Source organism: Mirounga leonina, unplaced genomic scaffold (assembly GCF_011800145.1).
Source record: "Mirounga leonina isolate KUSES-001 unplaced genomic scaffold, KU_Mleo_1.0 Mir_151, whole genome shotgun sequence".
NCBI classification, from domain to species: domain Eukaryota; kingdom Metazoa; phylum Chordata; class Mammalia; order Carnivora; family Phocidae; genus Mirounga; species Mirounga leonina.
This window is the reverse complement of record NW_023270377.1, coordinates 7,527,600-7,541,973: the sequence shown is the minus strand read 5'-3', so window position 1 is coordinate 7,541,973 and position 14,374 is coordinate 7,527,600. Positions and strand designations below refer to the sequence as shown.

At 44.6% G+C, this 14,374-nt stretch overlaps 1 non-coding gene across 1 annotated transcript; it reads left to right on the top strand.

Annotated features, from left to right (window-relative positions):
• Positions 1-10,380: 10,380 nt before the first annotated feature.
• LOC118012718 lies at positions 10,381-10,485 on the top strand. The gene has a single exon (XR_004679789.1). It is a non-coding gene; the product is annotated as a U6 spliceosomal RNA (small nuclear RNA).
• The last annotated feature ends 3,889 nt before the right edge of the window (positions 10,486-14,374 follow it).

The following is a 14,374-nucleotide window of genomic DNA, read 5'->3' as shown; positions in this document are numbered from 1 at the left end:
ACACTCAACTGACTGAGCCACCCAGGCGCCCCATAATTCTTTTTGTTGTTGTTTTTTTTTTTAATTTATTTTATTAAGTAGGCTCCATGCCCAATGTGGGGCTTGACCTCATCACCCTGAGATCAAGTCGTGTGCTCTACCAGCTGAGCCAGTCAGGTGCCCCTCACCCCTAGAGAAATTTTAGAATGGGCAGAGAAACAAGGAAAACCAAGAGAGATTGGGAACTCCTCCAGCACCTCCTATTGCTGCTGGAGAAGGCCCACGACTGCAGGGTGGTGCCACTATATGTCTCTTGTATCTGTTGTCTCTAAACCCAACCGGGTCCTCAGAGCTGTTGGGCCATCCCATCGTCTGCCCCGAGGTAGTGTGTGCTCACCGCCTACAGCTGGTCTAGTTTCACTGTTCTCTCAAAGCGGTATGCCTCATCCCTCACTCGGCGATGACTGGATTTCCTGCTTCGTAGTGAAAAGAACACTAGGTTTTCTCCACCTACGGAATCATCTGCTTCCAGCCTTACCTGCTTTGTTCCTTTCGAAGTGGAAAAGGTATCCCTTCTGTGTGAGTAATTCGTCAACTGTGCCATGTCGATCTGCGTCTCCTGTCCCCAGAGTTTTCTGCCTCTGTCGCTCCCCACTAACTGCTGCGTGTGATAAGAAATTGTGTACTTTAACTCTCCCTGAACCTGATGTCCAGAGCCACCACCTTTTCCCTCTTTTTTACAATCAAGCTCTAGCGTTGTCTACCCTTTCTGTCTCTACTTCCTTTCTCACACCTAAATATGATCTGAGCCGAAATCAAGAGTCTGACGCTTACCTGACTGCCTCCCAGGCACCCCTATCTGCCTTCATCTTTATGTTATAGTTGGCACTGTTGAGCCCACTTATTTAAGTGTTATTTTAGTTTTCATGGTCCCAATCTCTAGATTCGCCTTGTGTTCCCCTGCCTCTTCTAAAATTTCTTCAGGGGCATCTCTTCCTTTAGAGTCTTAGTAGTAGGCATTTGCTAGGGTTCCATCATGACCTTTTTTTTTCCTTTCAAGATTTTATTTATTTGAGAGAGAGCTAGAGAGCTAGAGAGAGAGAGAGAGAGAGTGAGAGTGCAGTAGCAGGGAGGAGGGGGTGAGAGAGGGGGAGAAGTAGGCTCCCCACTGAGCAGGGAGCCTGATGCAGTACTCAATCCGAGGACCCTGGGATCATGACCTGAGCTGAAGGCAGACATTTAACCAGCTGAGCCAACCCAGGTGCCCCTATGGTGACCTTCTTATTTTATTTCTATACATTCTCCATAGGTTCTGTGATTCACTCTCATGGTTCCACTTCTATTCATAATACCCAAATCTCTCTCCACTCATTCTGCCAACCTGTGTAGTCAGCAGCTGAGGTGGGCATCTCTACATGTTTTCCAGCTCTACTCAGATAGTAAATGGCTGGCATAACAAAATACCACAGACTAGGGGCTTAAACAAAAGAAGTTTATTTCCTCACAGTTCTGGAGGCTGGAAGTCCAAGATCAAGGTGTTAGCAAACTTGATGTCTCCTGAGGCCTCTCTCCTGGGCTGGCAGATGGTCACCTCACTGGGGCCTCACATGGCCTTTCCTCTGTGCGTGTGCATCCCTGGTGTCCGTCTCTTCCTACAAGGATTCCGGTCATACTGGATTAGGACCCCACTTTTATGAGTTCATTTAACCTTAATTACCTCTTTAAAGCCTGTCCCCAAGTATGGTCACATTAGGGTTAGGGCTTCAACACATTTTTGGGAGAACATAAATTTCCGCCTCTCGGTGCTTCCCTGCTGTGCGGCAACAGCCTCCCCTGCCAACAGTCCAGCCTCCCGATGCCTCCCTCGTGATCTTTCAAACTGCAGTGGCTTCCCCCCCCCAAAGTCCAGGTTTCTGTCTGGTCTTGAGAAGCCTGTCGTGCCGTGGACTCAGACCCTGTCACAGGTCCCTCCACTTCTCACCGCATATGCTCCAGTCTCCTGAGCTTCTGGGGTTCAGAAAGCGCCATGGCCATCTGCACCACTGGACCTCTTTACGTTCGTGCAGTTTGCTCCGTCCGGGTTTCTTGCCTCCCCTGCCCCTGTCCACCTGGCAAACGCTCATCCACGAAAGCTCGCATTGCCGGGGATAACCCCCAGCCGCACCATTTGGTACCCTACACCTTTTTCGGTGTTCCCACCTATTTCCTGCATTACAGTCCTTTATAATTTATTTGCCCCCCTACGAGACTGTGAGCTTCTTGAGAGCAGGGGCTGTGCTCCCTTCTCACGCCTCCATGGTGCTCCGTGGAAGGAAAGCCTTCTCCAGCCCGGAAGGCCACGGGACCCGGCAGAGGCGCAGCCTGGTGCGGGTGTGGGCGGAGGCAGGCTGCTGCAGTTGCCTGGAGCTCCAGAAGGTGGAGCCACACTCCGCTGTTGTGGGGCGCTAGTGGACGTGGACTGGCATCCTGTCACTGCCAGCAACCGGTCAGCGGGATCTTGGCCCCCAGCGTGGAGGCCTGCGCCGGTCTAGGCTTGTCCAGGGGGAGCCGCTAGCACCCGAGCACTTACTGTGTGCTGGGTTAAGCACTTCTAATGGGTGGCTCATTGGATCCTCACAAGAGCTGTAAGGTAAGTACTATTGTAACTGGTTTTACTACTGGGGAAACAGCTCTGAGTTACTATGTGCCAGAGCTGGGATTTATATCCAGATCTGACTCCGGCTACATCTGAAATTAAGGCATGGCTGTACCTCTGGGAGGCTGGGGGTGGCCAGGTTCAGGCTCCAGGACTGAGAATGCAGAGACAGCAAAGAGGTTCTTGCTCTCCCAGGCTGTTCATATTATTCTATAATTTGTTCTTTTCCCTTAATAGATGGTGAACATCTTTCCATATTGTAGTGGTTTTAAAGTATGTCTACAAATTCTTTGATACTCCTCCCACAAAAGGTAGAGCCTGATCCCCCCACCCCTTGAATATTGAATAGAATGTGGCAGGAGTGATGCTGAATGACAGGCTAGATTAGGAAGGTGATACTCAGCATATGAAAATCCAAGCTCTTTCTTGGGATGCATGCCTTGGAATCCCTTGGCTTTGCTGAGAGATCTCATGCTGGAGAGATCACCTGGAGGGGCAGGGGCAGGAGGGGGGAGGGAAGAAGGGAGAGACAGATGCCCAAAGAGTCTTCACAGTACAGTGCTACCTGAGAATGAGCAAGCCTTAAGGTAATTCCAGTGCCCAGCTTTGAGGCTGGTACCAAATGGTGCAGAGACAAGCTCTCCTTGCCAAACCCTCACAGACTGCAGACCGGTGAGCAAAATACAGGTCAGCTCTTCCTTGACTTATGATGAGGTTGTGTCCTGATAAACCCATTGTAAGTTGAAAATATAAATTGAAATGCATTTAAAACACCTATCAAACACCATAGCTTAGCCTAGCCCACCTTAAACATGCTGAGAACACTCACACTAGCCTACAGTGGGGCAAAATCATCTGACGCAAAGCCCATTTTATAATAAAGTGTTGACTATGTCATGTAATTCATTAATACCGAAAGTGACAAACAATGGTTGCGTGTATCCGTTGTTGACCCCCCTGATCGTGTGGCTGGCGGGGAGCTGCAGCATCACGAGAGGATCGTACTGCACCTGGCGAGCCTGGGAAAAGATCCAAATTCCAAATTTGAAGTACAGTTTCCACCAAATGTGTCTTGTTTTTGCACCATGGTAAAGTCAAAAAATCTTAAGTTGGAACTAACATGTTGGTTACTGCCTGTAACTGCTGCTAATATTTAAGCTTCAGGCTGGGGATAGCTTGTTACTCAGCATTAGCTAACTGAAATAGATGTCAGCAAGGACAGTGGTGTGCCCTAGTTTGAATTCCATGATGTAGGTGTATCAATTTGTACAGTCATTGGACAACTGAACTCCCAGTATTTTATTTATGTGAAAAAATATTCTTATTCATGTGGAGGTTTACAGATCTCTAACACAGATATCAGTCCTTTGTCTTCGACAGTTGTCACCTTCATCTAGCATTTTGGGATGGTGGGGTGTTGTCTCATCCACCTGGATCAGTCCCTCCATGCTGTAGCTGTATTGTTGGTCTACAGTGTGTCAGGCATGTTCTAAGCGTCATGAAGGAACCAGATGATACCTCTGACTTCATGGAGCTTTTGTTCTTGTGGGGAGATAGACAATAAAGGTGTGAAATGGGTAAAATCCGGCCCCATTGCTGTGAGTGTGGAAAGAAAGGAGGGGAAAGGTTTCAAGCAATGAAGACAGCCTCTTGGAGGTCAGCTTCCAAGGAACCATAGGCTTCATTCTAATTTTTTTTTCTTTTAGTTTTAAATTTTGAAATGGCTTCCTGTTTGACTTCTGGGAGAAGAATGAAGGCATTTTGCCTGAGAACATGGCAGTTTGAAGATTGGCTTCTGGTTATAATTTCTTCGCTCAGTTGTCTGTGTCTGATAACTTCTTTAGGAGAAATCCCTAGAGGTGGAACGTTTGAGATTCAGAGTAGTTGGAATTTTAAAAAAGATTTTTATGTATTTATTTGAGAGAGAGCACATGCACAAGTTGGGGGAAGGCAGAGGGAGAGGGAGAAACAGACTCCCGCTGAGCATGGAGCCTGACATGGGGCTTGATCCCAGGACCCTAAGATCAGGACCTGAGCTGAAGGCAGACGCTTCTTAACCAACTGAGCCACCCAGATACCCCAGAGTAGTTGGAATTTTAAGGTCATTTCTGCATAGACCCAAGCTCCCACTGAAGGGTCTGCTGACTTACACTCCTCCCAGTGATGCAAGCCAGGGCTTCACCACAGGGTGCCTGGATGTCCGAGCCCTAGTGGGTTCCAGAGGGTGCTCTGCTGGGTTTGAGCACTTTCTGTGTTTGCCTCGTTTTGTGACAAGCCCTGGACTGCATTAGACGTTGCCATTGTTTTCCATTAGAGCCAATCTGATTCAGGGGGAATAGTATCTCTTTGATGTTGTGGTTTGCATTTCTTTAATTATCAGTGAGGGTTAATACTTTTCATATGCTGATTATCCAATTGCGTTTCTTCTTTTGTGACTTTTCTTATTCTTGTCCCTGACTCATTGCACTGCTGGGACCATTGCTTTTTTTCGATTTTTAAGTACTACCTAGAAGTTACCAGCAGAGGGCAGCAGTGCACCAGGGTGCTGAGGAAATGGTGTTGGACCCTGAAGCTCAACAGTGTTATTTTGAACAAAGGCAAAGCCTGGGTCCTGGGATGTTGACATCAATGGACTTGCGGGGAACTTAGAACAGTCAAGATGGTTAATTTCCTATACAAATCGAGTTATTCATCTGAAATGGGTGGGTTTGGAACAAGAAGATGACTTTTGAAAGGCCAAGACTGTATGTCCCAGAGTGGTAAATGAATTCTGTCTGGTAGGAGACACCCAGGAGCTCTTAGACAAGGGCTGTCATTGTGGCACTGTGAGTCCCAGGTTGCTGCCAGAGTAAGGGTGTGCGTGTGTGTGCGTGTGTGTGTGTGCGCACGCACATATGCATGCACATGCCCTCCCCATCCTCCAGAAATATAGAACACAATTGCATGTATGCTAGCCTCTCTCTGTGAGCTGTCTTGTTCTGTCCTCAATCTCACTGAGAAATTGAAGCAGCTTAATAGGGAGGGCCTGGTGATGCTGCTGAAATGTGGAATTGTGAAGGGCAGGGGACCCGTGAATGCTGCCCCAGCCTCCTAGCCCCTAGGAGCTAGATGAGCATCAGGGCGATAGGAAGCCCTGAAATCATATGCAGACCTATCAAGCACTTACATATCTTCTTTAAAAAACATTTAGGGCGCCTGGGTGGCTCAGTTGGGTAAGCGACTGCCTTCGGCTCAGGTCATGATCCTGGAGTCCCGGGATCGAGTCCCACATCGGGCTCCCTGCTCAGCGGGGAGTCTGCTTCTCCCTCTGACCCTCCTCCCTCTCATGCTCTCTGTCTCTCATTGTCTCTCTCGCAAATAAATAAAATCTTAAAAAAAAAATTAAAAAAATAAAAATAAAAATAAAAAACATTTAATTTTGGGGCACCTAGGTGGCTCAGTCTGCCTTCGGCTCAGGTCATGGTCCTGGGGTCCTGGGATTGAGCTCTGCATCGGGCTCCCTGCTCTGCGGGAAGCCTGCTTCTCCCTCTCCCACTCCCCCCTGCTTGTGTTCCCTCTCTCGCTGTGTCTCTGTCAAATAAATAAAATCTTTAAAAAATAAATAAATAGGGCGCCTGGGTGGCTCAGTTGGTTAAGCGACTGCCTTCAGCTCAGGTCATGATCCCAGGGTCCTGGGATCGAGTCCCATGTCGGGCTCCCGGCTCAGCGGGGAGCCTGCTTCTCCCTCTGACCCTCTCCTCTCTCATGCTGTTTCTCTCTCGCTCGCTCTCTAATAAATAAATAAATAAAATCTTAAAAAAATAAAAAATAAATAAATAACATTTAATTTTGAGATAATTTTAGATTCCACTATAGAAGTAGTTGCAAAAATAGTAGCGACCCTGTGTACCTTTCACCCAGTTCCACCAGTGCTAACATCTCTCTTAACTTTAGTATAATATCTAAACCAGGAATTGACATTGGTACAATCCAGGCCTTATTCAGGTGCCATGACCTTTACATGCATTTGTGTGTGCGCATGACATTGCTGAGCTGCGTGAGCGGTCCTAGGCCATCATCTTTTGGAATTCTTGTTGTGCGCAAAAAGTATAGCCATATTTGTTTAAGTCATTGTTAGTAGCATTTTGTTACTTGCAGCTATAACATTCCTAATATACCTCCAGTTGCAAGTGTGGGAAACCTGTTGCAAACTTGCTCAATTTAAAGAAAAGAAAAAAAAAAAGGAAGGGGGGAATATTGGTTCATGTAATAAAATCCAGAGGAATGACTAAACTGGCCTCCAGAGGCTCAGAATGTCGTCAGAAAACTTGCTCCATGGGGCGCCTGGGTGGCTCAGTTGGTTAAGCACCTGACTCTTGGTTTCGGCTCAGGTCATGATCTCTTGGTGTTGGGCTCCATGCTCAGCGGGGAGTCTGCTTGAGATTCTTTCCCCCTCCGTCTTCCCCCTCCCTGCTCCTCCCCCTGCTTGTGCACACGTGCTCTCTCTCTCAAATAAAATCTTTAAAAAAAAAGAAAAAGAAAGAAAGGAACTTGCTCCATTTCTCTGCAATGTCCATGGCTCTGCACGCTTTTGAGTTCTGGCTTTATTCTCAGGGCACCTTCCCTCAAGATCAAGAGAAGCTGTAGCAGTCCTACACCTTGGATCCTCACTGCAGGTCGCTCGGAAGTGAGGGACTCCGGGGCTTTCATCACTCCCTACAGCAGTTGTAAGGCTCATTCTAATTGGACCAGCCTGGGTCAGGTGCCCCTCTCTCAACCAATCACGGGCCAAGGGAATGACATTCAGTGATTGGCCTGTGCCTGGACTCCTAACCCCTCCTTGAACACCTGGAGATAGGGATATTTTATTGGTTTAATCTAAGCTTAAACTGGAGATGAGGTGATCCTACCCTGACCACATGGGAGAAGGGAGGTGTCTGAAAAGAAATTTGAGGTGCTACTAAGAGTGGGAGGGGACATAGAGGCTGGACAGCAAACTGCCCGGGTCTACTACCTCCAGCGTAGGGTGTCCCTCTCTGGTCCAATCAGCTGTGACTGGGAGGACAGAATCATATAGTACAGGCATGTCTACCCGGATGGGGGTGCAGTTCTGACATAAAGGAGTTGACAGCTGGACCACAATAGTGGTTCCTGCCTCCGGACACTGTTCTGCAGGTCTCCATGTGCCTCAGGCCTTTAAGCTGGTTGTGACATCTCTAGGCATCCCCACTGGCCAGGGGCCCGGCGGGCCACCTAAGAGATGCTATGGTTGAGACAGGGTCTTGCGTTTCAGCTGCATATGCTAGGCAGTGCTTAGGATGTATTTAGATAGGAAATCCCACCTCCACGCGCCACCCCATCCACACTGCGTTCACTGGCTGCCCATTGTGTCCTCAGGCTGTCCAGTACAGACCTCACTTTCCTGCTGTACTCTTCCCTACCCCCACCATGAAGTCCACCCAGTCCAAATGGGCACAGAGGTCTTCAGAGAGAGACTTTCCCGTGGCAAGGTGGCTTCTATTCTCTCTCAATAGCCAGGCTTTTGGAAAAGCTCAAGATTTCCTGAAGTGTGCTATTTGTACCATGGTGTTAAGTGACATGTGCATCAATTTTTTTAACATTCCTTTTTATTTATTATTTTTTTAAAGATTTATTTATTTGGGAGAGAGAGCAGGAGGGAGGGGCAGAGGGAGAGGGAGAGAGAGTCTTAAGCAGACTCTGTGCTCAGTGCGAGCCTGTCGCTTTATTCCATCTCATGATCCTGAGATCACGACCCCAGCCAAAACCAAGCCAGGTCGCTTAACTGCACCACCCAGGCACCCCAACATTCCTTTTTAAATCTTTTTACTTAAAAAATCTTTTTACTTAAAACTCTTTTGAAATAGAGATATAGAAATATGCAAAACAAAGGTAGAGCTTAATGAAGTATTATAAGGCAAGCACCCTAAATGCTCTTGTAACACAAGAGGTAGAACGTCGCAGCCACCCCAGCAGCTCCTCCACGTTCCTGGGCCTAATCACAGTCATGTCCCCCCCGACCCCCGCCGCCAAGAGTAACCACTGCCTGGTTTTTATAGTAACCACTTCCTTGTGTTTCTTTATAGTTTCAGCATCCAAGTGTGCATCTCTAGAAACTATGGTTCAGTCTTGCCCACTTTTTTTTTTTTAAGATTTATTTATTTGAGAGAGCAAGCGAGCGCATGAGCGCATGGGAGAGGCAGGGGGAGAGGGAGACAGAATCTCAAGCAGAGTCCTCGCTGAGTGTGGAGCCTGACACAGGGCTTGATCTCATGACCCTAAGCCAAAACCAAGACTTGGATGTTTAACTGACTGTGCCAACCAGGCACCCCAGTCTTGCCCACTTTTAAAAATACATCTTTACCTCTCTTTAATCTTCAGAATCTCCTCTTATCCCTCTCCTTTCCTTTCATTTTATCTGTTGAAGAATCCAAGCCCTTGGACTGTAGCGTTTCCCACTGTCTGGGGTTTGTTTGCTGCCCGCTCCTGGGACAGTTCCATATGCTCTGCTGCCCTTTGTATTTGCTGCTCATTGTCCACTGGATCTAGAAGCTTGATGAGACTCGGTATCTGTCTTTTTGGCAAGACTCTAGGTGGTGATGTGTTCCTTCATCAGGGGCCACATAATGTCAGGCTGCCACTCCCTTTGTGGTGTTTCTAGCTACGGATGCTCAGTTCCTAGATTCATTAATTCACTGGGGATCCAAGATGGTGACATATATTGTTTTCATTGTGCTATGATTCACATTTTATTGCTTATTAATTTTGTGATTCCACACAATTTATAAGTAAATAGGCTTTGAGAAAATGTCTTGAGAGTGTTAAACAGATGATGGCATTGTTGATGAGACTGTTCAGTGTTCCACATGAGGTAATGAAAAGAACCACAGCTGCCACCACTACCAAATGATGATATTTTAATTCCATCATTTCTTTTTCATTTATTTGCTGGATTTCTTTATAAACAGATGCTTCCTCTCATCTACCATGAGGTTACCCAGTGGTATAGCTCATGTAGAAGAGGCAGGATAAATGCTTCCTTTATTCCCTATATTTATCAGTTTGCAGAATAATAAGCTCCTTCCTTATTATCCTCTGCAGGTGACCAAGTTCATTTTTTCAGTATCATCATGAACTCACAGATTTAAATGAATTTGATGAGTTTCAATTTGTTGCAATTATTACAATGTTCAAAGCTCAAATTGCCCTATCTTTGGTCAGTGGGAACCCCTGTGGGTTGGCTTCTGGGTTCTTTTGACATTACCCTAGTCTACATATAGCCTATCCATGATGGCTTGCATGCCTCCATTTATGTCAGGATGGTCCAGACGCCTTTTGTACATTTTCTCCTCCTGCTGTCAGTCATTTCTCCGTGCAGCCCTGACTTTTAGTGGGAAATGGCCTTTTGTGACCACAATGTGGACTCCAGGGATGCTCACTGCTATGAATTGGTCCTTGTTTCCAGGCGTTTTGAATGGACAGAGCTCTTAGGTATAGATAGAATGATAGATTAAATACCTCACAAGTTCATACTGTTTTTCCAATTATATTTCAGGACTATGGATTTTTTATTTAATCTTTTAAAAAATTACAGCTGTCTCTTCTTTCTTCCACACTGAGCATCCTGATTTTAGGACACAGGGGACGATAGTTAAAATAGCTCATAATTACTCATTTGTTTTAGGCAACATTACACACACAGCAGGGAATATCAGTACTAATGCTGCTACCAGCAGAATGATAACTGAGAAGAGTTTAAAAGTTCTTGTGCTCGCTCCAGCAGGGCACAGCATAAAACTGGAATGATACTGAGGAGATTAGCATGGCCTCTACACAAGGATGACACACAAATTCATGAAGTGTTCCATATTAAAAAAAAAAAAAGTTTGTACCCCAATGTTTATAGCTGTTCTGTAGCTACATCAATAGAGCTTATACTCTTCATATACCATATTCTCTGCCTTTTAAGCCTCATATAGTTTTGGTTCTACCAGTAACTATGTATTTAATGCTGTCTGCTAGTTCTTATGCTGATGTAGCTAGTAATTTTGGCAGTCTGAGTCTTGTTCTCTAGTAAATTCTTCAGGAAGTGCTCATGGGAACAGTATTCCCTGAGTTCTTGTACACTGATAACAGTGTGTACCTTTTACACTTGAAAGTCAGTTTTCTTGAATATAAATTCCTTGGCTCACACTTCTGCCTTAGATAGCTCACACCATTTTTTTTTGGATACAAAGAAGTGCTGTTGAAAAATCTGATGATAATCTAATTTTCTTTCCCTTGTAAGTCACTTGTTCTTCTTCACTTCGATTATTAAAGGATTCCCCCTCCCTTAATATCCAGTCAATTTACTAAAATATGTCTTGGTGTTGCTCATTCTGAGTCAGTTTTCTCAAGCATATTGTATTCTTTTTTAACATACATGCACCAGTTACTCATCTATTGATTCTCGGCTTCCAAAACCATCTTCACTGTCTGCTCTGCAATAATGGAGCTGCACCCCATAGCTATTTCTCCTTTGAGAGTTAAACTTTGTCAGTAGAGCGTGCTGTCGGGGACTAGAGGAGGAAGGGGTTTCTCTTCTTGACTCTAGCGTGCCTCATGCATAAGCCTATGCAGTGCCTGCCTTGCATGGAGCTCTCAGCTCCAGCAGAGCCTGGTGGTCTGCAGCACAGGGCAGTACCCATGGAAAACTTCCCTTGGCATTCCCTTGGGTGGTTTCAGCTTCAGCAAACTTCTCCACCATCCAGTGAGTCACAGCTGTGTCACCTTCCAAGGTCTTGGCATCAGTTCTGAGGAAGGGAGGACCTTTTCTTGGTACCTCTGTCTCAGACCTGGGTGTAGAGATTTTGCCCTTTATCTGCTACTTCTGCATTCTTTAAAGTTCCTTTTAGTCTTTACTGGCCATTCCCTCCATTATTCCTACCTCCTGTTATGGTTAGTAATCCCTGATATGAAACTTTCCTGTTCAAATTCCTTTGTGGTTTCTTTCTCCTACATGGATCCTGACTAATGCAACGTAGTATCAAATCACTGCCCTCCTGCACTCCCCCCCCCCTTTTTCTAATTTCAGGGAAATTTCCTTGAATTTTAGTTTCTAGTATTTGTTCTGTTCCCTTGTTATGAGTTTCAGTTTCAGGCACTCCTTTGACTATTTCCTATATTTGTCATTTTCTTTTGAACTCCTTTATGTGTACTTCTCACATTTTATTTCTCATGAACATCATCTGATTTGCTCTTGTATTTTTTCTAATTTAGTCTTCATACCTGAAATTATTGTTTCTTTATTTCTAAATTTGTCCTAAGTGCTATTGTCTCACTTCTGAGTTTTTCTAATTATGATTTTTGTAATTTCTTTTTTCTTGACTTGGAGTAATTGGTATAGTTTCACTTATTGTCTGTACGGATGTTATTCTGCTTCTTATTCTCTTTTTGTATTTTTCTTACACTTTGGGTGGGATTTTTAATTTTTTTCTTTATGTTAAATTAGTTCTCTGAACTTTTGGAATGGGGTGGGTTGAGGAAGATTTCCTAACTTCTATAATTTTAATATAGTGTTTTTTGAAAAGAATTATTAGGGGGGTCCTGGGTGATGCAGTTGGTTAAGCACCTGACTCGGTTTTGGCTCAGGTCGTAACCTCCGTGTCATGAGAATGAGCCCCATGTCAGGCTCCATGTTTAGTGTGGAGCCTGCTTAAGACTTCCTCTACCTCTGTCCCTCCCCGCTGCCCTCTCTCTCTCTCTCTCAAATAAATAAATAAATCTTTAAAAAAAGAGAATTATTAGAACTGATAACAAGTTCAACAAGGTTGCAGGATACAGGATTAATATACAAAAACCAGTTGTATTTCTGTACACTTGCAATGCACAATCTGAAAATAAAATTTAAAAAAATTCATTTACAATAACACCAAAAGGAATGAAATGAATTAACTTTGACAACAGAAGTGTAAAACTTATACTCTTTTTAAAAAGATGTATTTATCTTGGAAGGGGCAGAGGGAAAGGGAGAGAGAATCCCAAGGTGAGTCTGCAATGAAGTGCAGAGCCCCATGTGGGGCTTGATCCCACAACCCCAAGACCATGACCTGAGCTGAAACCAAGAGTTGGACACTCAACCGGCTCTGCCACCCCAATGCCCCAGAAGTATAAAACTTACACTCTTAAAACTACAGAATATTGTTGAATTTTAAAATTCCAAATAAATGGAAAGACATCCTATGTTCATGGATAGAAAGACTTAACATTCTTAAAATGGTAATATTCCCTCAATTGATCTGCAGACTCAATGCAATTTCTGTCAGAATTCCAGCTGACAGAATTCCAGTTCTTTGCAGAAATTGACAAACTGATCCTAAAATTCATATGGAAACTCAAGAGGCCTAGAACACCAAAAATATCTTGAAACAGAAGAAATTTGGAGGACTTTACAATTTCAAAATTTAATTAAAAAAAACAAAAACAAAAACAGTGATTAAGACAATGTGGTAGTGGCATAAAGATAGGCATATAGATCAATGGAATAGAATTCAGAGTCCATAAATAAACCTCAGATTTGCAGTCGACTGATTTTTGACAAGGGTGCCAAGACAATCCATGGGGGAAAGAATAGCTTGGTTGTGTGTGTGTGTGTGTGTGTGTGTTTCAGTTTGTTTGTTTTGCAGATCTCATTGGCTTTATTAAGTGATTCATGAATCACACAGCATCCCATCTGGTAAGTAGAAGGGCACTACCAGAATAGGGTTTTTAACAAATGATACTTATGAGACAACTGGATATCCACATGCAAAAAAATTGAAGTTGTATATCTACCTCACACTAGATACAAAATTAACCCCAAATGAATCCTAGACCTAAATATAAGAGCTAAAACTATAAAATTCTTATAAAAAATAGAGATAAATCTTTGTCACCTCGGACACTCAGACAAAAAATAGGTAAATTGGACTTCATCAAAATTAAAAGTTTTGTGCTAAAGACACCAACAAGAAAGTTAAAAGACAACCTACTGAACAGGAGAAAAGATTTATAAATTATGTATCTGATAAGGGACTAGTATCTAGACTATATAGAGAACTCTTATAACTGAATAACAAAAAGACATATAACTTAACTGTGGTATAGTAAGAAAGATACTTGGTCCTTGTTCTCAATTCCTGGCACAGAGCTCCTAAAACTCTTGGAATTTCCTGAGTGATAAGGGTGATAGGAGTGTCTTTTTTTTTTTTTTAAGATTTTATTTATTTATTTGACAGAGAGAGAGACAGCGAGAGAGGGAACACAAGCAGGGGGAGTGGGAGAGGGAGAAGCAGGCTTCCCGCTGAGCAGAGAGCCCGATGCGGGGCTCGATCCCAGGACTCTGGGATCATGGCCTGAGCCAAAGGCATACCCTTAACGATTGAGCCACCCAGGCGCCCCAGGAGTGTCTTTTTTTCTAATGAGTTGACTCTTTGTCCACCTCGAGGTAGCTTCAGGACAGGGGCTGGTTCCCAGAAAGACCAAGCCTTGATTAATAGCTTGGAACGTTCAACTCCACCCCCCAACCTCCAGGGAGGGGAGAGGGGCTGGAGATTGAGATAATCACCAATGGCACAGTCATGCCTACATAATAAAACCTCCACAAGAACCCCTAAATGACAGGGTTCAAGAGCTTCTGAGTAGGTGAACACATCCACATGTCAGGAGGATGGCACAGCCCAACTCCATGAGGACAGAGGCTCCTGTGCTCAGGACTCGTTGGGATTTTCCTGAGCTTTATGAGGT